Source organism: Acipenser ruthenus, chromosome 4, assembly GCF_902713425.1.
Source record: "Acipenser ruthenus chromosome 4, fAciRut3.2 maternal haplotype, whole genome shotgun sequence".
Taxonomy (NCBI): domain Eukaryota; kingdom Metazoa; phylum Chordata; class Actinopteri; order Acipenseriformes; family Acipenseridae; genus Acipenser; species Acipenser ruthenus.
In genome coordinates, this window is record NC_081192.1 from 75,677,094 (window position 1) to 75,702,790 (window position 25,697).

The following is a 25,697-nucleotide window of genomic DNA, read 5'->3' on the forward strand; positions in this document are numbered from 1 at the left end:
TGAAGACTAGGGACTGGAGCATGTGAGCCGATCAGCGGCACCTAGCGGAGAAACATAGAACTGGTTGTGGTGCAGCCCAGGAAATTACGCCCTCGCCAAACATTGGAACAGGTAAGTTCTGTTTTTTTGCACTATAATAGAACAGATAAAAAAAGCTACCCAGTAAACATCATAACGATGGCTTTGTCGAATCAGTCGTTGTTGTTTGGTGTCAGTAAACTAACCAAACGCCGACGGTAGCCAAACGCAGAATTCTGATCTCGTGCTGTCTCCTCTTAAGAAACGTAAAAAAAAACTCAGTTCCAGAGAAAAGGCTATTGTTGTCATGAATATTTATTGAATAAGGAAACTTAAGTGTCCTGTTTTATGAATTGTTAATTTGCGTTTAAACGTTTTGTTTTTCTTTCATAATAATTATTGTGACCATGTAGTTTAACTGGTACTATGTGTAGCTAATTTAACATAATATTCACATAGACAGAAAAAAACAGGTGGCCTCCTAAGTCCAAAGAACAACGCACATTTATCCTGTGTAGCCTTAAGCGTTTTACACTTAAAATAAAATGCATTTTAGGATTTGTTAAAATAAAATATTTTGTGTAAAAGGCCAATGTTAAATATATACCAGTTCAGAGCATAATTAGTGTTTTTTTGTTTTTCTGAAACGAAGGCTTTTAAGAACAATTCGTGCTTTAACGATAATACATTCCGAGCTATACAGTCATAAGTTCAAATGTATGGTTTATAAAAAGGTAAAAAAAAAATAGTTAATAACAAACAAAAGTTGATCTGACTGACAGAAACCATATATATATATATATATATATATATATATATATATATATATTCATAAACGCACACATAACACTGCAAGTTGTTACAGAGTGCTGTTATTATTTATTTGTCAGACTAATTTGGCCAAGGCAATTCACACAAAAAGCTGGAAGTCTAAGGTGAAGAGACTTGACCTGATCACAACACATGAAAACACTGTTATACCATACCACCAAGCTGAGAGAGCCAATAATAAAAGTAAACGTAGATTGAATACTGATAAAATTTGACACCGAACATTTAAACTTCAGAAATTAGGTTTAACGTTGAACATTTGTATTACAATAAAAATATGAAGGGACACAAAATCTAATACTTTCTCAGGGCTCCAGACTTTACCCAAGGAGCCAATGGCTCCTAGACCACAATTTTTGGGCACCAAATCCAGTTGTTGGGTGCCAGTTTAATAGCAAGTTAGCTGCCTCCAAATTCAACTCCTTCAAAATACAAGAAAACGATACAAAAACAGAATATTTGTACTCGCTTTGCCCCATGTGCTGCCTCATTCATCCTCTACGCTGCCTGACACTGACTTGCTCTGCCTTACTTGTCCTCTGTGTAATCTGCTATTCTGCTAATACACCTGTCATTCCTCCTTATGCTGTTGTTACTCATCTTTCATGCTTTAAAAGTGAACTTCAAATATCCTGCACTTCTGCCTTTTGATAATGCTTAACAAATTAGCTGGAATTTGGCCTTAGCTTAAGCCTGTGAACTACTGTATATACAACTATGAAATCTTTCTTATTTGTCAGAGCCTGAGCCAGGTGTCACCAACAGTTAAAATGTCAGCATCACTTGGCCAGGAAGTGTAGTTTGGTCTTTGTCTCCTTTTACTCATGCATGCAAAGCCAGCGCTTAACACAAGGCTCTGGATCAAACTTTTCAGGGAAGGGCCATCTGCACTGATTCTCACAAGATCTTCAACAGTTGCCACATTAAGTGAGTTGCGTAGCTTGGACTTAATTCTGTTTTGTGCAGAACATCCACATTCACAGTGGGCAGCTGATATCGGCATTATTTCCACTAAATGTAGAAGATTTTTTAAATCTGTGCAACAAAAGGGTTCTTTTGTTAGAATGACCTCCCATAAACCAATGTAGGATTTATCCATAAACTGACCTTTGACCAATGTTTTAAACATTTTCCATTCTGCTTGAACTGCATTAACATTGCATCCAATCTTTTCTAAAAGGTCACTATACCAATTCAGTAAGACTTCTAACTTCTCATCTCCAAAGTTAACAAGATCATCAGGCCATGCATCATGGTAGAAAATTAAAAGGCACTATATCACTCTTGGTCATGAAACCCTTTCCTCTGTGGAAAGCTTAATTATGTTGTCAAACCTGGACTCAACCCCCCTGACTGTGATTTCAACAGTTTTTTTCAATTTGTGTCTAAGTCATTTTTAAAAATGTCATGAGTGTGGGGGCCCTTAAGTTTAATGTGCTGAAATGTAATGCTGGTAAAGCTACTGCTGGTAGCCCTGCCCCTCCTGCTTCCTGGCTGCTGTGCACCTGCCGGGGTGGGAATCCACACGTTGCAAAAATATGTCTAGTTTGCCATTTTTAATGGCTTTTCATTCAAACTTTTAATTGTCAAAACACAGTTCTCAATTGCTGCAACAGCCTGGGGAAGAATTAAACTATTCTTCTGGAGTGTAAGGCTAAGTTTTTGACACCTCTGAAAAGAGATCATGTAAAAAATTATAAAACCCTACAAAAGCAAGTTTTTCCATTTCCTGTACCACATGTTTTGCTCTTCCTCTAATGTCTGTGTTTTTGGAAGTGGAAGCAAGATGCTCCATGTGGTGATGCACAGCAGTAAACTGTCCCTGTTAAGTAGCAAGATTCTCATCATTTGACTGCAAAAAAACATACAACGCCCGATAAATGTGTGGCAGCCAGATTTTTTAACCTGGTAGATTTTCCACACCAACTGCAGAAGGTCATATACAGTGCCTTGCATAAGTATTCACCCCCCTTGGACTTTTCCACATTTTGTAGTGTTACAATCTGGAATTAAAATTTGATTTAATTAGGATTTTTTGTCACTGATCTACACAAAATAGTCCATAATGTCGAAGTGGGGGAAAAAATCTACATATTTTTCAAAATTATTTCCAAATAAAAAACTGAAAAGGCTTGATTGCATAAGTATTCACCCCCTTTGCTGTGACACCCCTAAATAAGCTCTGGTTCAACCAATTGCCTTCAGAAGTCACATAATTAGTTGAATGGAGACCACCTGTGTGCAATTAAAGTGTCACATGATCTCAGATTAAATACACCTGTTTCTGCAAGGCCCCAGAGTTTGTTAGAGAGCATATCTAAACAAACAGCATCATGAAGACCAAGGAGCTATCAAAACAAGTCCGAGATAAAGTTCTGGAGAAGCACCAATCAGGGTTGGGTTATCAAAAAATATCCCAAACTTTGAACATCCCCCGGAGCACCGTTAAATCCATTATTAAAAAATGGAAAGAATATGGCACAACCGCGACTCTGCCTAGAGAAGGCCGTCCACCAAAACTCAGTGACCAGGTAAGGAGGGCATTAGTCAGAGAAGCAACCAGGAGGCCAATGGTAACTCTGAAGGAGCTGGAGAGATCCACAGCTGAGATGGGAGAAACCGTCCATGGGACAACTATAACCCAGACGCTCCACAAAGCTGGGCTTTATGGAAGAGTGGCGAGAAGAAAGCCATCGCTGAAAAAAGCCCATATCAAATCCTGTTTGGATTTTGCCAAAAGGCATGTGGGAGACACAGCAAACATGTGGAAAAAGGTTCTCTGGTCTGATGAGACCAAAATTGAACTTTTTTGCCTTGGCACACAACGCTATGTGTGGCGCAAAGCCAACACTGCTCATCACCCTGAGAACACCATCCCCACGGTGAAGCATGGTGGTGGCAGCATCATGTTATTGGGATGCTTTTCATCAGCAGGGACTGGGAAACTGGTCAGGATTGAGGGCAAGATGGATGGAGCCAAATACAGGGAAATTCTAGAGGAAAACCTGTTTCAGTCTGCAAGAGACCTGGGACTGGGGCGGACGTTCACCTTCCAGCAGGACAATGACCCTAAACACACAGCCAAAGCTACACACGAGTGGTTTAAAAACAAGAACCTGAATGTCTTAGAATGGCCCAGTCAAAGCCCAGACCTCAATCCGATTGAGAATCTGTGGCAAGACTTGAAAATTGCTGTTCGCCAACGGTCCCCATCCAACTTGACAGAGCTTGAGCAATTTTGCCAAGAAGAATGGGCAAAAATTGCAGGATCCAGATGTGCAAAGCTGGTAGAGACTTACCCAAAAAGACTCACAGCTGTAATTGCTGCCAAAGGTGCTTCTACCAAGTATTGACTCATGGGGGTGAATACTTATGCAACCAACAAATGTGGTTTTTTTTGTTTAATTAACTTTTGTGTCACAATAAAAAAATATTTTGCACCTTCAAAGTGTTAAGTATGTTGTGTAAATCAAATGGTAAAAATATACTGTATATTACTGTAGAAAATGAGGATGCCGGCGCTACAAAAGTGTTCAGGAGGTGCCTCGTCCTGGGATATATATATAAATAGAAGTCTCCTCCAGTGAGAAATCCCATCGAAGGAGAAATTAAGACAGCAACTCCCGTTTCAATTAAGTCCAAAGCCCCAAGGAATTCTCAATAAAAGCAATTGTCTTTATTTAAACATATTTAAAACCACGGTAAGCATAATAAGACCTATGTAGGAAGACCTACGGGTCGAAAATCGTAAGCCATTATTATGCTTATCGTAGTTTTAAATATGTTTAAATAAAGACAATTGCTTTTATTGAGAATTCCTTGGGGCTTTGGACTTAATTGAAACGGGAGTTGCTGTCTTAATTTCTCCTTCGATGGGATTTCTCACTGGAGGAGACTTCTATTTATATATATATCCCAGGACGAGGCACCTCCTGAACACTTATATTACAGTATATATATTTTTTTTCTTTCATTTTTATCCATACTTTTATTTTTTTTAAATACACATGAAATGGTTTGGATCAGAACTGGTAGTTTCTGTGGCTGTGTTGAGAGAAAGCATCTGTTGCTACAAGAGAGAGATACAGACCTCCAGATTTCCAGGTACAGCCTTTTAACCGTCTGTCTGTTGTGGCACACAGCGGGGCAGCTGAGTGCTTTTAGATCATGGCTTGTAATTTAATTACATGAAAGGATAGACACTCTTACCGCTGTACTCCACTGACGAGTCTTCTAGCAGCCGCTTCATGTAAATAAGAAACCCCACTTGGCATTTAGGATTGTGGGGCACTAGATTTCTGCTGTGCAAGAGGACCTGCACCCACAGTGCAGTGACTCAGCAGGATATGCATTGCTGCTCTCCTACGGGAACCTTTACACAGCACTTCAGTCGACTGGATGATAATGAGTTTTTAATTGCGGTACGTAATAATAAAGTCAAAGACAGTGATTTCATGTAAAGCCAGGTTGCCTCTATTAGCTTCAGTTTAATGACCACTAAGACCCTACTTAAAGATGAGCTCGTTATTAAATAATGTGTTTTGCTAGCCCCTGTAATTTGGGCACTAGTTTCCGACATGGTCCCTGACCAGCTGGGGGAGTTATTTGGACTTACATAATTATGGGGCCCTGCTAAATTAATCCCTGGGGTTTGTTTGTGTTTGCTGGATTTGTTTTGGATTTCACTTTCATCTTCACACATGTAAGAATGGAAATAAGACTCCATTAATAAGCAGTTTCACTATGAGTTTAATAAGACACACCTGAGCTTGTTACCTATACGCTGTGGCTGAACAAGCTTGTACTAAAACCTAAAATGCAATAGGAGTCTTATTACCATTCCTGACATGTGGGGAGGGTTAGGACTGGGCTGTGACGTAAGTCATTAAGAGGGTGGGGATAGGAGAGAATACGTTTAGGCCTTTGCCTCTTAACCCTGTCTAAATTTCTTAGTTTCTAAATTTTTTTTTTTTTTTTTACATATAGGGGGTTGGATTCCTTATGTTTATATTTTCTTTGTTCTTTTGTAAGTATACTTTGCTTTGAGGATCTAAAAAAAAAAAGCAGTGCATTACATCCCAGAAAAAAAGGGCCATCAAACAGTGTTGCTTGTGTGTAACTCGCTTGTATTAACTCAGGGTCATTTATTTGCTTGTACACTCAAACAGCCTTAAAGGCATTGCTTAAAGATTTCTATAAAACTGTACAAAATGAATACTTCTGAAATACCAGTGTACTACCCTGACACACCCATTACTAGACGACTGCATTACCTGCAGTATTACACAGTGGCACTGGTACTGCTGTATTGGTTACCATTTGTTAACATTGCCATTTATTACAGGACCCTTGCAAGGTAATTGTACAGGCTGGGCTAAAAGACGGCCTTGTGTTGGCATCTCTGAGTGCATCTCAGATGTGGGTGTTGATGTTTTCTTACATAGTACAGTAGGTGTTCCAAATTGTCCTTTGACATGAGTACTACCTAAAAATAAAAACTAGAGGAAATTACTATGTTGCCCAACTTTTGACCCACCCTATATTACAACACCATAGCCATTGAAAATCATTTGAGGACTATTCAGTTGTGGAGTTTGTTCCACTATACTTGGCTTGTACTCTGCAGATAAACTTACACTGTTTTTTGTCCCAACAACACTGAACTCCATGAAATAGCACTTGCTAAGCTGGTGGAGCTGAACGATCATTATGCCTTAAATCCTATTATGCTGCAGAATAAATATCACAAGGCAGCTCATGAGAGTTTTTTGTGTACTTTCTTAGAAAACGTAATGACAAAACTATGGAAGCAAGGAGTCAGCATATTGAAAATTCACAGAGTTCTATTAAAGAACAAAATGCATTGTGTGTGTGTGTGTACACTTCACATTATGTGAAACCAAAATCTTTTGGTAAACAGACCCAATGCACGTCAACCCTTTAAAAACAAACCCTGTTCATGGATGGATCTTTGATGTGACGTTCTGCATCACCCAGCAGGGATATGTGGCGCTTTGATCGACTGAGTGGTGACCTAAAGGGCCTTGGTTTTAAAATTCAAAATGTAATTTGAAACATCAACATATTGAAACATATATTGTGATCTATTTTAATATATTGCTCTTTTGATGTGGATCTACAGATGTCCCTCCTAAATGCCACTACTTTTGTTTGGGGTTGTACACATAACCTTTCCCCTTTCCCTACTGCATGTATGCACAGCCATTAGCAGGAGGGTCAGTGTGTAAGCTCTGGTCTTATTCGTCATTGACCACTAGCCCAGTCACCAGTCTGTCACCAGAACAATTCACCCTGTGCAACGCCCAATTCTGGTTGATATTACTTGCTTGCTACCTGCTGTCAATATTTGGGTTATTGTATGCATTTCTTTTTTTTATAAATTTAGTTTTAACACAATCCTGTGTCTTGTGTTTCTATCAAGTCACTGTTCAGCCAAAGCATAGACTTTGCACAACAGAATCTCAGACCTTACAATCCAGCCTTACCAACCCCTGACTGTGGGTAGCGAAGCTGTAATAACATGGTTCCCCTCCCTTATCACCCAGGGGCTACCCCTGATATATAGAGCTACCATACCACCACATACAGTTCCTACTGTATGCAGTACTCTGGAGAACGTACTAGCCGAAATGTTTGCTTGATTCAGTTTTTTCTAGTTTTACAGTAGAATACTGATTGAGCGTTTTGAGGTTTTGGGTGGTTTTCCTTCCTTGACATTCAGTTCTGGTGCAGTGGCTCTCCAATGAATATGGTGCACTGTACCACCACCTGCTGTTTCCACACCTCCATGCCGGGTCCACAATTAATGGTTATGCTCCTTCATGTGATTTTATTTTGTGCATGGAATGCTCAGCTTCACTTCATTAATTGCTACAGAAAAAAAATACCAAAAGAATACCATCAAATACCCATCTACCACAATGTTGCTTTTTGGGTCTTCCCTTTCGCTTTTCCCCCTCTGTTTTGCTCTCTCTTTTTTCAATTTTACCACTCCATTGTGCATTTCATTTGTTAAATTCTGATTCATACGTTATTATTTGATAACCAATTGTTGTTTGGTTTGAATTGATTTAGTTATAAAATGTCAATTTGTCTGTACCACAAAATCCATATCAAATCCATCACAATTACATTTAAATTACACAGAGTTATACTAAATATACCCAACCCTAACCAAAGTTTGAAATCCATTTTCCAACCTGTTATTTGCACTAGCAGCATAAGAACGTCCCGTTTTCTTGTTCTGAAGATTTTTTTTTCATTTCTTCTTTTTTATACTTTAATTGGGAATAATCAAATACCACACTTAGACCACACTTAGAGGAAAATGCCCGCTGCTTCCTTGTACCTATAATCATTGTATGTGTTTTTGTTCAAACTCACTCCAGTGGTTTAGCTGCAATCAAAGTGTGACCAACAACAAAGGTACCAGGATTTAGCAATGTATCTATAGTTACTACACAGGTTTAAGACAGACTATGAATCTGTCATGGTAGCTGACACACACTCAAATGTTGTGCCATTTCCTTTGTATTACTCCAAAGCGCCCCCACACACTCCTACACTGAGCTCAATCAATGGATAAGCTGGGAGGGAGACCTTTATCACATGAAAAAAAAATCTTGGCAGCGCCTGTTTTTTAAACTGGATTCAGCTTTCATCTATTTTTAAACAGCTGTAAATTATTATGAAATAATGTCTTTTTATTATTAAAAAATGAATAATCGGTACAATAAATGTTGTCTATTGTACTGGCAATAAATGAAACAAAAGATACATTTGTTAGCATTTTAATAAACTAATTGCTAAAACGTAATAATCTAAAATAGTGCCCCTTAAAATAAAGCGCTGCTCAAGACTTCAAATGATTTTCCATCTTTAGAAATACTAAAAGAAAGGTAATTAATTCAATGACATACGACTAGAAGACTTTTTCAATATCTTCAATAGTTATGGCTGATTCCCCATATGTGACTAAAAAAAGTACCCAAAAATAGCAGAAACTCCCACAGTAAGTAGCTTCAAATGTAATTTGATTTGATTATTTACATTTTCATAACTTTCCAGTGTTTGCAGTCATTCTGAGTGGCTCTGGGTCCTCTTGTTCCTATATAGAGTTACCATAATGACTCTCTATATCTGTCTTTACCTGGCTGTGAACTTTCATTTGAGCTTGCCTGGACAATCTAAACGGCCTGGCACCATGTGATTTCTTCAGGTCATGTGACAATGTAACTTTTCAACTCTGCTGGCTCCACCCACTCAATATAGAGTATATGTGGGGTGGAATTCCAAATAATTCTGTAGAAAATGCATAGGACAGTGGCCAAGAACCGCAAAGCGGTAGCAAATCTATACAGAGACATAACTGCAACCAGAGAATGGGGTGGTGACATCTAGAAAACTGCACCAGCATAAAAAAAAAAGGCAGGCACATCAATTACAAAGCATCTGCCGGAAGTTCCATTTTATGCCGGAAGTTCCATTTTATGCCAGAAATGACTGTGTAAAGCAAAGTTCTGGTGAATGTCGCCATATTTACGAGTCAGTGACATTTACAATATTATCAGTGCAGCAATATTTCTGTTTTATCTTGGTATTTATCTATTTATACCACAGAAATTCTGTAACGAATATGGCCTTCTTAACTAAACCTGTTTAATGAAATAATAAAGGCGTTAGAAAACTCTTTCTGTCTATTTTTAATATTTTCTTTTGCAATTAGGTATGGCTGACTCATAAATATGGTGACATTCACCAGAACCTTGCTTAACCACAAAAAAACTACAAAAAAACCCTGTCATGTCTGGCATGAAATGTAACTTCCGGGTCAAAATGTAACTTCCGGCAGATGTTTCTAAACGATGTACCTGCTGCTTTCTAAATGATGTGCCTGCCTTTTTTATGCGACTGCATAAAAAGCAATACATAAGTTTAATTGAATTGCATTGTATTTTATACATTGTATAGTGAGGGACAGCTCTTACGTAGCAAACAGTTATGTGTTTTTCTAGGTAGAGACCTCTCCAAATGCTTCTGTTAGTTACAAATTAAGGAGACAGGAGGGGACTGTGCCATGGGGGACATTTGAACCCTTTAAAGACAGGTTTTCTATTCCAGACCCAAATGTCTGATTACATGAGACATTTTCAATCAAACATTTAGTTCAGTGCTTCAGTTCTATTAAAACCACAGAGATAAAGGGGATAGCTTATTGACCTTGCTGAGCCTCATATTTATTGTGGTGTTGCTCGTTTCTAACCTGCTGTACTTTTTATTTTGTTTTCACTATTTTTATTTGTAAATAGTTTAAAAGCTCTTAGTGTTGGTGTATTTAGTTTGTTCTTAAATTTAAAAAAAAGAGGCGTACAGTACAGATGCTATGCAGTTGACGGCTTCTTTGCTTACTAAGTGCTTAAAATTTACCAGATGCTGATTTTCCATTGTTTTTTATTTGAATTTTTTTTGTATTTGTCTTCAGCATCAGACATTGAACAATACTTTATTCCAATTTAGACCCTCATCTCAAAAGCTGAGCGAGGTTGGACCTGGTTGGTACAGTACTTGGATGGGGAACCTCCTTTTCAAAGTTCAATGTTTAAGGCCCTGTGAAAATCGCGGAAATTCATTGTCACGGTTAAAATATCGTATTTTGCGGAATGTGGACGGAAATATAAAATAAATTACGTGTATAGATTATTATTATTTTTTAAAACAGCAAATATACATATAAATGCACTGACATCAAAATTAACATCAAAGTTATTCAAGCACTTTACAATAGCTTGTGAAACGGTGTTGTAATTAACAGCCTGTAGGTAAAGTGTATCTGCAAGGACAGCTTTCAGTTCTAGTATGTCAGGTGCATGTTCACCATTTAGGTCTTGCAAAACAAATAAAATGTGTAACCCGTACTGATCTTGTGCATCAGTCGACCCGTCAGTGTGACCACTGACAAGCAATCAGACTGTTTTACCAATTCCATAATCTCTTACTTGTGATACTCGGCAACTTTAGTTTAAAAGCTCTTAGTGTTGGTGTATTTGGAGGCTGTGTGGTCCAGTGGTTAAAGAAAAGGGCTTGTAACCAGGAGGTCCCCGGTTCAAATCCCACCTCAGCCACTGACTCATTGTGTGACCCTGAGCAAGTCACTTAACCTCCTTGTGCGCCGTCTTTCGGGTGAGACGTAATTGTAAGTGACTCTGCAGCTGATGCATAGTTCACATACCCTTGTCTCTGTAAGTCACCTTGGATAAAGGTGTCTGCTAAATAAACAAATAATAATAAGTATTCACATCTCAGCTGGGCTGATGAAGGAATCACTCCTCCATTTGCTACACTCTGTCTGAAGAATTTCCGTAACTTTTGGTTGTCCAATTTTTCAAAAAGGATATTTGCTCAAACAAACAGCTCTGTCAGGTCAAAATTTAATAAGTGCTCTTTCGGAATATGGAAATCACTGTTTCTTGTTTTTTTTTTTTTAAAGTAAAGCAGTTGCAGTACTGCTCTGGATTTCCGCCTTTCTCTTTTCGGTGAATCTAAATGCCTGTCAACAGACAAGTTTTGGTAGTGATCTACAGTAATGTTTAAATATTTAAATACTGAGAAACCCCAAGGTTGTTGTAATACTGGAGCCCTGCTTCAGTGCAATGGGATTGACATACAAACAATTCCTATGGTTTTTTTTTTTTTTTTTTTTTAATGGGTAGATTGCTGTATGTGCAATTTTATGACAGCAGTGTAAATTATATATATATATATATATATATATAATATACTGTATATATATAATTTTTTTTTATTGTATCTTATTGGGCCCTATTTAGCAACGCTCACAAACCCCTAAAGCAATTGCAAAACACTTTTGCGGACAGTTAGCACACGAAAATCAGGCGCACGTGTGGGCAAACAGACAAACAGACCCACCAATGTGATTTAGCAGCCGTGTTTTAGATGGGTATAACAGCAGGTTGGAGGCTTCTCTGTGGCGGCTTAGCTGTGGTAGCAAGGTTGCCAGATTTCTGACAGAAAAATAGCAACCTTGTTCATCAAAACAAGCCCAATCAAGACCAAAACAAGCACAACCCATGTTAGAGTATGGGCGTTGATGCAAATTCCAACCCGCGACTCTCAAAAAAACAAGCCCAATCCTGCTTGCTATAAGCGGACTTGGCAACTCTGTGTGGTAGCATAGCTGTGGTGGGTAGTGTGCGCGCAGCTTCAAAATATGTAATTACTGAAGGCGTTACAGCCCCTATCACGAGACAATTGAAAAATAAAGACATACGACTCAGTCTATTTATTTATTTATTTATTCATTCATTCATTTAATTTGTATTATAGCACCTTTCATAGCATAGTATTTCAAAGTGCTTTACACACAGTATGCATCATGATCAAGAAATAAAACAAAACAGTAAAATCACAAAATGAATGACATAGTTATATAAAAACAATAAATACCATAGCAGAATATCTAGATCAGACCAAAACACAGGAAATAAGAAAATACAAGGTTGTGTTTGCTGTGTTGTGATGTACTTTGAAGCTGTGCGCACACTACCCACCAAAGCTAAGCTACCACAGCTAAGCCACCACAGAGAAGCCTCCGACCTGCAGCTATACTCTCATGGCCCACCCAGCAAGTCAGCGTTAGCACTGGACATGGGCTAAACTTTAGGGGAGTGTCCTCATTTACATACAAATGTAGCGATTTAGCAAACCATCAACAGTGTTAGCGTTTGTGTTTCAATTTACATTTGAAAACCAGGCCTAAACTGTGTGCAAAATACATGGTCAACTGTAAATACCGCTGAAACTACCAGGGAAGCAGGCAAAGAAGAGAGAAATAAAAAAAATATATGCCGTGCGCACTGGATTTCTACGTGGCTAGACAAAAAGAGAGGCGGAGGAGATGTCCCCAAATATTAAGTCATCTGTCTTTTCTGAGCCTGTCTGACACAAAATGTATGCAGCAATTTTGTCTCAACAGACAAACAATCACTGACATCTGCCAGCTGCTTCAGGCTGACCTGGAAGGAGACATACAGAGAGCACACACTGTGCCTGTAGCACTAAGGGTACTCGCAGCACTAACATTTTATGCCACTGTCTCGTTCCAATGTACTGTGGGTTACAGTATGCAGTGCGAGATGTACCTGCATATGTAGTAAAGTGGGCAGGAGAATTAATCCATTTCCCTGTCTCTCACAAGCTGCAACAAAATATATGGCAGGTATTTCTTGCTAGGTATGGGTTTCCCCTGGTGCCCTGGGAGCCATTGATTGCAGACATGTGCAGCTACACCAACACAGAATAGGCGCCTCTACATAAATTGTAATGGAACCTATTCTGTGAACGTGCAAGAAGTGTGTGATGCCAACAACTACATCACAAATATGTATACAAACCATCCTGGCTCCGTTTATCCTCGCTAATTCGCAGGTGGCAGCTGCGTTTCAGCGGGATGACAGTCTGAGAGGCTGGTTGATAGTGGACAGCGGGTATCCACTGAAGCGATGGTTACTGACACCACTGCTCAATCCCACGACCCCTGTCGAACAGAGGTATAACTGTACCTTTATATGTGCTTGTACTGTAATTGAGCGAACATTTTGAATCCTCAAAATGCGATTCCGATGTTTGGATGTCTCTGGGGAACACTACAGTACACTCCTCTGAAGGTTAGCAATATCGTCCTGGCTGTTTGTGTTTTACACAACATAGCTCTCCGTAATGGATGTTGAACTTACAGAGGAAAGATTACAGGGTTTGAAGGAAGCAGATGCTGAACTTGAAGCCCCAGCGGTGGAGGTTGCAGATGCAAGCAGGTCAGACAAAGCCTTATACATTCCTCCAGGCTGCTAAAAAAAATTGTAGCCTTGCTTGAGGGGCTTGGTCATCCTCCTCACTTGGGCTGCTGAACATTTGTTATTTTATTGCAGCGGTTCACTAACGCTGTCATTTTTGCCCTAGCAAAAGCGGCTGCACACATATTTGCTAAATAGGGCCCATGGTATTTTTATAGAGGGCATGGGCAGCATTTACTGTAAATAGACAGTTCATTAAAAAGAGTGGGGTACTGTACGTTACCGTTACTGACGCTATTGCAAAATTATGGTAACTCAGTTATTTTTCTGTGAGGTCTGTTTGTCAAAATGTTAAAAAAAAAAAAAAAAAAAAAAAAAAAGTGGATAATGTTTAATTATATATATGTAGTTAAAACATGATGTATACTATTATTAATATACATCTTTTTTAGTTGTTTTATTAATGTGTATCTGTAATAAAATTAAATACAATTAAATTTGTGAAAAATAAAAAGAGAAATTATAAAAAAGAAAAATACTTTCATGGGGCTGTAAATACAGGTAATACTCAACAATAATCAATGCATTGAGAACACTTAGGTATTCAAAACCAGGAAGCAAAAAACTCTGGAAACATGCACATGCTAGGGTTAGCTACCATGGCTAGCAGTATCCAGCCCTGCAGTTTCAGATTGAAAAAGATGCTGGAGACACCTACTTGAGGCTTCTAATACAGTCTGCAGGAAAATACCCCTAGAGAGTGAGACGCGGGGGAGGAAGATGACTCAAGGTTGGATAAGACGGTTAACGACTTAGGAAAGGAAACAGCATCACTGTCGACGAAACACCGAAGATGGGAGGTGCCCACCTGATGACTCCCATGAAGTGCCCCCACCCAACCCATTCCAGACTGTTCCCATGCTGAGGCACTAGAGAAGCTGCACTTTGGTTGATCCCTGGAGCCAGTGTTACATTTCAGCCATTAACACCGGGCCAATAGGAAATCCACGTTATATGACAGAGGAAAAGCACTGAAGGCTCATATTTTACAGCAAAGCTATGTCTTGGTTGGTCCCCACCACTATGGTCTCAATTTATCTTGGCAAAAGTTGAGTCTAATATTAGCGTGAAGTAAATAACCGCTACTCTCATGTCAATGAAAATCAGGAAAAATATATACATCAGACGAGAGGCTCCAAATGAGGCACAAGGGTTATTCATTGATCAAGGAATGTTTAATCACAAAATAAATGCCATGGTGCTCAATAAGCAATAATTATTGCATCTCTACCACAGGGAGTGCTGCATTGGCCTTTGCACTCCCATGGACCACAGATGAAAATCAGCTGGGAATGGTCTGGCTCACTGCACCATAGTGACTCCTACTGGTCAAGTTCCAGAGTCCTCCAGAGTTCAGTATACAAAATTAGGTTTGAGTGAAAAGAGTTGATTGGCTGGACGAAGGTCACCTGTGGATCTTCAGTCCTTCTGAATGGTAAGTGGGGTGCAGCAGTTAGGCAACACTGAAATTGGGCTTTCGAAATGGTGTGAGAAGTCTTGTTCCAGTTTCCAGCCACCTCAAAGAAATAACAGAATCCTGAGCTGGGAAACAAGCTTAATTCTCACCACGTGCTGAATATCCTGCTGGGAGCTGAACTCAGAGCTCCAGAGTTCAGGATTGATTCTCATATTATCTTCCTATTGGTATGCATGCATGCCACTGCAGTTAAACCTCAGACTGTGTGAGCAAGGAATGCCTTCAACACCAGAACAGCATCATAAATAATTAATATCTGACCTTTTAAAACAGAAACATATTAACATTCAAAGTTATAATTGACTATTATAATTATAAAGTAGTAGTAGTAATAATAATAAATAATAATAATAATAATAATAATAAATAATAATTCCTAGTCATTTTGTCCTGTCCTAAGTTTTCTGAGAGGATGTTTCATGTTTCTTAAATCCTCAATTATTTTCTTAAATAACTTTGAAGAGGTACTAAAGAAGTTTAATTTAAAACCTTTTGATCAAAATCACTAATGCACAGAGTTGAAATCTCTCTCTCTCTCTCTCTCTCTCTCTCTCTCTCACACAGTTACTGAGGGCTTCTCTGGGTCTAAGAGTGACGGCAGGGAGGCTTCACTGTCCTCTCTCGCCTCAGGGTCATTGACAAGCCAGCATTTAAAGGTAGGATACAGTCTGCAGAGATTCAGACAGTTTTTAGAAAAAAACAAAGGGAAAGAGAGAGGTTGTAGTGGAGGATTATTTCCCTAATACTAAATTGTTTGTAAGCTCTGTGAAATATTTAATGAATAAAGGGTCAGGCACTGAGAGCTTCACTGCTCGGGAGAGATGGAGATTGAAGAATGTGTTACTGTAAGTAAACTCAGTTGCGGTCCCCGTAAAGCTGATCACAATGATTAAGAAAGGAATGATCATTTTCTCTTTCCGCTTTGTTTCACTAGAATTTAAAATCGGGAGTTTAAATATAAATGGGTGTTGATATGCTGTAATAAGAGCTGCAGTCTTTGAATTTATTAAACAAAAAAACCTAAATGTCACATTTTTACAAGAAACTCACTGCACACAGTGATGGGGTGTGAGCGCGAGAGTCGGGAGAGACCCGCGGGAGGGCTGTGGACTTTTACACACAGCTCTTCTCCGCTGAGCCGGAGGGTGAGATGGCCAACACACAGATGTTCTATTAAGGTCTTCCACAGGTCCCTGAAGAGGAGAGGGACGGCCTAGAGAGAGCACTCACGCTGCAGGATCTCTCCACCCCCCTGCAAGGACTAAATAATGGCAAGGCCCCCGGCATCAATGGCCTGCTGAGGGAGGACCTACTGTCAGTGTTTGAGGAAAGTCTGGCGCAGGGAGAGGTGCCGCTCAGCTGCAGGAGGGCAGTCGTCACTCTGCTGCCCAAAAAGGGGAAATTGAAAACTGGAGTCCTGCCACCCTGCTGTGCGCTGATTATAAATTGTTGTCCAAAGCAATAGCCAACAGACTGAGGGAGGTCATGGGGTATGTGATACACTCTGACCAGACGTACTGTGTGCCCAACAGGTCAATCTTCGACAATGGATGTCAGGGACCTCTGCACCGCCCGAGAGACTTCCAGTCAATGTCATCTGCCAAGATCAACTGGACTAAGAGCTGTGCCCTGCTGGTGGGGGAATGGAGGGGCTGCAGGCCCCTGGACCTGCCAGCTGGGCTGCACTGGAGACGAGACGGCTTCAAATACCGAGTGGAAGAACTGGGTTGTTCAAGGTTGTCCCAATTGTTTCTTCTAACTTAGCTTGTGTTTTTGATACAAATTAGAAGAAACAATTGGGGGAACCTTGGCCCCCATCGGTTTTACAGTTGTGCCTATTTGCTTTGTGCTGGGCAAGGTTGTCCCAATGGTTTCTTGAAACTTGACTTGTTTTTTTGATATCTCTACTTTAAATGGCTGGGCACTTTTGATAAATTGGTGTTTTTTCACATTTCCAGTGTGTTTTTGTTTCAGATGTACATATGCATGGATAAAAGTGCCTGGGGTCTGCAAAAATCTGCAAAAAATACATCTGGAGAAAAAGAAAAAGAAGAAGGAGATGGAGATGGACATTTTTACCTTCCTTTGGCGACTTATTTCTCTTACTGTATGACAGGTATTTACTTTTTTTTTCTACATTTCACACAAGAGTGTTGGGAACTACAAATTAAAAGTGAAATGGTGTTTTGGCTGATTTACTTTTGCTGTGCCAATACCCTGAAAACACATAAACTATCCGTGTTGTATAGATAGTCACTGGCGTTCTCGCGCGTCGCTGTAACTTGGCAAGAGTAACTACCGTTCCTCTCGATATATGGTCAGGGAAATATTGGAGGTTGGAGAATAGTTAAATATTAATTATACAAAATTGTAGTACATACTGGTGAGCTTTGACTTTTGTGTAATGTCCAGCTGCAGTTTGATACTAGGAATGAGATGAGATTGAATTTTACAAACTGGTTTCATAGTGCAGATGGCATTTGGTTTAGTGGGGAAAAAACAGCATATACTATCCTTTTCTAACAGACACACACTTCTATGCAATCTGTGTTATTCAGGCAGAATCATTAAAGCATCGTTAATGATTAATGTTTGCGCTCTGTTCAAACCCAGACTTGCAATATATTATTGTAAAGTGTAATTTAAATATGCAGTCACTAAGACATTGAATGAGCTGCCTGAGGACTGCACACATATTTATCAGGGTACATTTACATTGTTCCTGTGATTTTTCATGCTGCTGTCATGCTTTGTTGTCATGATTGACAACTTACAAGTCTTCTGGATATTGTGCTCTTTTCCCAGTTTATTAAAGATCGAATAGCTTCAAATTTCATTCTCATATTGTTTTAAACTGTTACCTTTGTTTTAAACCCTTTTCTATGATGCTTGGAATCATTCTGAGTAGTTCTTAATGTAATATCAGAAATATACGATTTAATTTTGATGTGCTTTCATCTGCGTTCAGTAGTGGTTTAGTTGCCTGTCATAGATATGTCAAAGTGTGTATGTACAGTAGATGAAAGAGGCACTTTTTATCACATATTTTTTGGTTTTTCCGGCATTACTCAGTAGTGCTCTAGTCCAAATATTTCTTGTGCTTATTTAAATAAAGACACTTTGGCTGATCTAGCCGATGTTACATGTGCCTATAGCAGCCAACTATCACTGAAGAGTAGCTCAGAACTCAAGCACCTTAACACAAATGGAAAAAAAACTCAACACTGGAGTAATTGCAGTAAGAACCACTCAAAATGAAAATGGAATTTGAACTCTTTAAACTTGAACCCCTGTAATGTGCAGTTTGAATGATTTTGTGTATCAGGTTTATAGATTATGGCCACATCAAGTACAGAGGCCCCAAAACATGCCACTTGACAGTGCATTCCAGGTGCTAAGTCTAGATTTTCCTGGTGGCAGTGCTATAATGAGAATGGAGTATACTTCAAACTTACATGACCTAACACCTCCATAGAAAACAGGTGAAATTGACACTGTCTGCTAATAGCTTTACACCATTAAAATACTTGTCACTGGGTGAAGCACTGTTTAACCCCGGTTTTCATTACCAGAGCTGTGCAAATTTTTTTTCATATCCAAGTCAATTTCAGTAATTCATGTAGTTTATGTAACAGACTTTGGCTGGATGCAGACTAGCAAGCATGTACACTGCAGGTGTCTTAACCACTATGGAAGCGAACCAGGCTGTATGGGTTATAGAACTTTTAATCCCATCTCACCGACAGGGGTTAGAATCCGTAACAAAAGTGCACCACGCAACCCTGTCACTACAGTTACTTTCTTGGTCTTCTAAGATACCAGTCTTGGGAATATTTTGTGCTGGGAAATGCATATCTTGTGGCTTATTATTGGTTGCTAAGGCAAGTCTATTCTGTATCCGAGCAAGGAGTAATGATAAGGAGATGATGGTGAAGAATTGTGGACCTATTGACATCTAAAAACTGTACTGTGTAGGCCAGGCTTGGACATCGACTCCAGCGCCTAGACTTTTGTTTATTTTTATACTGGGGTTTGACCCCTTTTCTCCAGGAATTTATTGTGATAGCTCAGGTGAAACTGAGCACTCCTTGTCAAGATTGTGTGCTGCATCTGGTCAGAATCTGGTCAATCTTAAATTTTACAAGTAAATGTTAACATTAACGAAATAAGGTGGTAAATGTCTGAAATTCTGAAGAAAGAAATTGCTTTTCGGCATTTACTGGTTAATCTTATGATTTACCGAAGTGTATTGGTAGATGCAGGTATATCATCGAAGAATGTATTTATTCCTGCATATAAATTGTCAATTAACAAAATAATCATTAATGTCAAACAATATATTTATTCATGCATACACATTTTCCAATAACAAAAGAATCATTAATGAGCTTTAACAAAAGAATAATTAATGAGCATTAATGCACAATTGAGCAATTCAACATGGTATTGAACAATATTGTAATCCACTTATGTATAACAACCCTCATTCTGGTAAATTTGCTTATAAAACCATTCACAATGGCGTTGAAGGATATTGTACTCCAACTACATAGTAGTTTGATGAAAAATAACATTGTGTTAATGCAAATTAAATCATTTAGTTTTTTTCAACAGAAAATCACACTTTGGTTATGACACAAAACGCGACAAATACAGGCACGGCATAGATATATTTACTTACTTATCATTTATTTCTTAGCAGATGCCCTTATCCAGGGTGACTTACAATTGTTAAGATTATTACATTATTTTTACATACAATTACCCATTTATACAGTTGGGTTTTTACTGGAGCAATCTAGGTAAAGTACGTTGCTCAAGGGTACAGCAGCAGTGTCCCCCACCTGGAATTGAACCCATGACCCTCCGGACAAGAGTCCAGAGCCCTAACCACTACTCCACACTGCTGCCCTATTATTGCAGCATGGTAGACTCTTGTGGCATTTGGAGTTCCACAGGACTCCTGAAGCCTTACAATATGCGAAAGCGAGACATTTGGTCATTAGCCAAAGGCACTTGGTTATTCTTGAGATTTACCGGTAAATGTCAGAAATAAAGAGTTATCGTGTTTATTTCAGATATTTATCGTTTTGCTTGGTAAATGTTGACATTTACCAGTAGATCTTAAGATTTGCCAATATTCAGACTTTTACCATAACATATGCACTGTCCAGATTAGTCAGTCCAGACCGATATAAGTGAATGATGTAATAATATAAGTATTACATGTGTTTAGGGGCTCGGGACTGCAAGACACCTAAGTCAGGGCTGAAGAGAGGTGTTGGGGTGGTGTGTTACATGAACCAAACACCCTCCTATATCAGAGAAAGTCTACTCCGTATGCTGTCAATGTTGTTGAAGACAGTTGAGATCTGCAGCATTATTTCCTATCCTGTCCCATACATACAATTGGAGACACAGTTATTAAGGAATATAACACACTATTCCCCTTGGTGAACAAACACATTCCTGATCCCTGGATTGCGGTTGTGTAGCTTATTTTTTTGTTTCTTCTACAAAAATGTAATACGTTTTGCTTTTCTGAAATGTTCTGTGTCTTTATAATTATTAACAGAAGTGTCTGTCTACCTCCACTTTACAATATTGCATACCTCTAAATATGTGTAAAGGGTAGTTCCTTAACCCTAAAACACACATAATATACATACTGTATACCAAAGAAGAGGGGCAGTGTTCCTTATGCACAAGGTAAGCTACTTGTGTGGCGAGAGAAAGAAATGATAAAGGTTAATGATTGGTTAATGCAATGAAATTGATCATTTTGGGTGTTGCCCTCTCCTGAATTCTGCTCTCATAGTACACATAATTGCTATCGCAACGTCGACAGTCTGTGAGGTCAATGTCACCAGACTCCCTGCTGCAGGGTATGGTTGATGATGAGTCAACTTATCAGGAAAAGGGACACTAAACTAAGACTGCTATAGAACTGAATGTGAAGTGACCTTCAGGGGTGGGACACTGTAAAGGGACTGTTTGGGACTGGTGGGTTGGCGTCAGGAGGGGTGGGATTAAGGGGCGCTATGAAAGCAGCAGTGCGCCCTCACCACGAGGAGAGCATCAGAATTAACTGAAGAGATTGGTTAGCACAGAAAGGAATAGTAGTTCCTCGCACCAAGTTATCAGCTCTGTACAGCAAGGAATGTTTACATGTTTTCAGGGTATCAGACAAAAGCACCATTCACTTTTAATTTGTAGTTTACAACACTCTTAGGTGGAATGTAGAAAAAAAAATGTCAATACCTGTCATACAGTAAGAGAAATAAATCGCCAAAGTAAGGTAAAAATGTCCTTCTCCTTTTTCTCCCATTTTTTTGCAGATTTTTGCAGACCCCAGGCACTTTTATCCATGCATATGTATATTACAGAACATCCAAGTTTAATGACAATTAATTTGTTCTGTCAACATGGAAATATACTAGGGAACACACTTATTGTGACGTCTATATCATTTATATTAAATTATTTATTTCTGTTTTAAAATGCAACATTTTCCTGCAAAAATAATATATTTTTTTATATAAATATAAAAAAGGTCTAGCATGTGTGGGATTTGATGAAACTATAACCTTCAGTTTGCATTGTAAGCGTGCTGTGTTACTATCAGTGATACACGATTAGTTGAATAATGCTATTTGTGGTCCCCACTGGACAAAAAGGAATGTTAATTTCTGAGAATTAGTTATGCTGAAGGATAGCCTATATATTTGGTAAAAGTAAAACATAAATAAATAAATACATTAATTAATAAATATTGAAATAAATCAATACATAAATCAATACATAGACATTTATTTCTTTATCTTGATATTTATGTATTTCTTTTTCAGTTGTATATTAGTGAAGATTTCTGTACATAAAGGTCATCATGCTTTCATATATTTTTACTTTCAATCTTAGAAATACATTGTAACAACCTGGACAATTGCTTTGTTGCAGGACTTGTTGTCTGTTCAGTTTGTCTTGTCTGTCTTTTATGTTACATGTATTGTAAGGGGAACGGGTCACGCCGTTACTTATCATGGGAAGGGGGAGCGAGTGTTACTTTTTTCGGGGGTTGCAGTGCATGGATGTGATTGGTTCATGAGCCGCATAGCGTCGAGAAACGACGGGAGGTTATATAATAAAGGGGTGCACGAGACTGGAGACTGGAGACTGGGGACTGGAGACAGTCCAGCACTGAACTTGAAGGAGAAAGTGTGGGTGAGACTGAGCGAGCGTGTGAGCTGTGACTGGAGAATATATGCAGTGAAATTGCCAGACTAAAACGTAGTTATGTCAGTGCCATGAATTCCGTTAGTTTAAAATAAAACAAATGCACCCACCCCTCGTTATATCGCCCCTCTATATACTGCGGATTCGGATATATCGCGGTCCTGGAGTTGGCTCCCCATTTTTACAATCTAACTGCGCATGCCTCAGCTGCAATATACATAGGCTACTGCACTTAGAATTACTGTTAGTTTTATTTCGTACTGCACATCACAAACAAAAATATACAAAATAAATAAAAACAAAGCATTAATATCGTAGTTATCATATACACACACATTGCACAATAACACAAAGCAAATTAAATATTTACTTACTGAAGCTTTTTTTTTTAAGCAATGCACTAGCAAAAGTCACAGGGCAGTAGTGGCGCTGGAACAGTTTTTAAAGAGGGAGTGCTGAAAGCCATTGAACAAAAGTTTAACCCCTGCATATGATGGAAGCCATGCAAAGCCAGGGGGTGCTTCCGCACCCCCAGCACCCCTAGTTCCAGCGCCCCTGCAGGGCAGTGACGTCAGTTCCCTAGCAACAAGCCTCCTATGTTAGGAATGGATTCTTTCAATGCAGCGGCATAGAGAGGAAGAGTCATGAAATTAATTGGAGACTTAAGTTGATGAGAAGCAATTACCCTCCTTAGTATGAATTAAAACGGTGTGCTGCTTTTTATACAAAAAATGAGAAAAAGCAGGTTGCATAGAGGATTTATATTAGACCCTGACACCCACAATAAAACAAGGGAGTGGTTGTAGTATTTGTTTTTCTAGGGGGCCCTCGATATATAGCGGATTTATATTGGACCCCTACACCCACGATATATCGAGTGGGTGTGTATTTTGAGAATTCAACACTGTCTCCCTGAGTACTACTTCCTAAACATGAAAACGTTACAAACAAAAACACATTAGAAATGTGAAAAAAACGGCAAGTTATCAAAAGTGCCCAGCCATTTAAAGTAGAGATATAAAAAACACAAGCTAAGTTAGAAGAAACAATTGGGGCAACCTTGCTACTAACTTGGCTTGTGTTTTTGAGGTACAATAAAAGTGGATCGAACTTGCATCAAAAACACAAGCCAAGTTAGTATCTTGAAACTTGGCTTGTGTTTTTGATATCTCCACTTTAAATGGCTGGGCACTTTTGATAACTTGGCGTTTTTCACATTTCCAATGCGTTTTTGTTTCAGATTGTATAGAGTTTGTGTGCACGGTTGTTTTGCGTGGTCGAGGCCGACAGTGATCAAGTGCATTCAGAAGCCTGTAACAGCTAATTGCGGCCACTTCTATTATTAGTTTAAAGGGACTGCCAGCTGCTATGGCACGTTCGGTTGGCACACAGCAATTGTACAAGTAAACCGTGAATTTGGAAACAGCAACATCGGCTCCCTGGTCTCCCTTAATCGCTAAGGCATTACACTATAATGGAAAAGAAAGTTTTGTGCATCTATTTCAGTATTTTTTTGTCATTACAGTGTTTGATAACACTTAGAGTAAGTAGCGGGGTTCTGAAAACTATACGTCCCCACGTGTTTCGACAACTGTTTAAATAATGTACCTGTAATTTTTCTTTTCATTGTAACATCCTGACAACTTTTTACACTTATAACTTTAAAGTCAGTTTCAAAGCTTTTTTCAAAATGGCCGCTCTAGTGCACTGGGGTTTGAGATCTGTCCTCTAAATCACTGCAGGAAGAGAAAAAAAACATAACAACTAGTGCTCTGGCTTTTCTTTTCCATACCACATCATGGATCGTTATTGCTGTGTTACCTGTTTGACAATGTGGGCAATAATCCTTACACTATCAGTGCACTAGAGTGGCCATTTTGAAAAAAAAGCTTTGAAACAGACTTTAAAAGGTAGATGTGTAAAAAGTTGTCACGATGTTAACAATCAAACTCACTATTGCCACAAAATTATAGTTGGACATCCCTAGTGAGCCTGGGGAGTCCAATAGAAAAGAGGAATAGCGGATTGTACAAAACACATGTGATACAATATTAAACAGGTAAGGAATTACATATGCAGAAAGTGTAGATGATATAAAGATGAGTTTTCTTCATAATCCTGGAGACCAAAAGGGAAAAGAACTCAAAAGGCATGTCATATGCAGACAGGCTAAAATAATTTAATCTATTCAGTCTATTCAAAATTCTAAAAGGTATAGACAATGTCGACCCAAGGGACTTTCTCAACCTGAAAAAAGAAACAAGGACCAGGGGTCACAAGTGGAGATTAGATAAAGGGGCATTCAGAACAGAAAATAGGAGGCACTTTTTTACACAGAGAATCGTGGGAATTTGGAACCAACTCCCCAGTAATGTTGTTGAAGCCGACACCCTGATGAGATTCTGGGATCAACAGCCAAATGAGCAAGATGGGCCGATTGTCACGTGTTAGTAATACTAGAAAGTTTGCTATTATACTAGTGGTGTACCTACTGTACAGTAGAACCCTCCATGATACTGTTTAATATGTGACCAGACAGTCTTGTTGTCCCGCCATTAGAGTGCTATGATACTGGAAGCTACCATCATGAACACCACAGAGAAATAAACAGTAGTCTGTAAATATACATAAATACAAGAATACATGTTTAGAAACTGAATTCAAACTTTGTGGCAAAAATAGGTTGTGACTGGGAGACCATGTTATAATGTGAACATTGTGTCATTGTTTACAGTGGCTTTACATTAGCCAGGGTATAGGAACTTATGCAGGACCTTGGAGAATATTGATTGGATAGCAGCAGGTGAGCATCAGAAAAAAAGTTCACTTGGAACAGACTAGTGACAAACAATGTCACCTGTGATGGGAATCACACAGCATTTGTCCATAAAAAGCCTGATTGTGGCTAGCCCATAATATGAGGTCAATGATCTGTCAACCCAGTCAAGAGAGACTTACCCCCGAATGGTAAAGACACTGTTAAATACAGTGAGGAACCCATTATTAAAACAATTATTTAGTCTATATGTCAAATACATGCATTATTTCTAGTGTTTTTAAAGCTGCAGTGTCCTAAATCAAAGTAAAAATGTTGATTCCTGAGTGTATGTTTGCAATGTTTGAAGCTTTCTTGCCAGTTCACAGTGTGAACTGAACAGACCTGCTCATGCCATGACCTGCAGCAGCAGAAGGTTATGCATGTGACCTGCAAGGAACACCTATAAGCTACTATATGTCATAAAAAAAAA

The 25,697-nt window shown here is 38.9% G+C and overlaps 1 long non-coding RNA gene across 1 annotated transcript; it reads left to right on the forward strand.

Annotated features, from left to right (window-relative positions):
- Positions 1-7: 7 nt before the first annotated feature.
- Positions 8-21,455, forward strand: LOC131736943 (uncharacterized). Its single transcript, XR_009328532.1, has 3 exons — positions 8-111; positions 15,781-15,872; positions 16,749-21,455. It is a non-coding gene; the product is annotated as an uncharacterized LOC131736943 (long non-coding RNA).
- Positions 21,456-25,697: the final 4,242 nt, after the last annotated feature.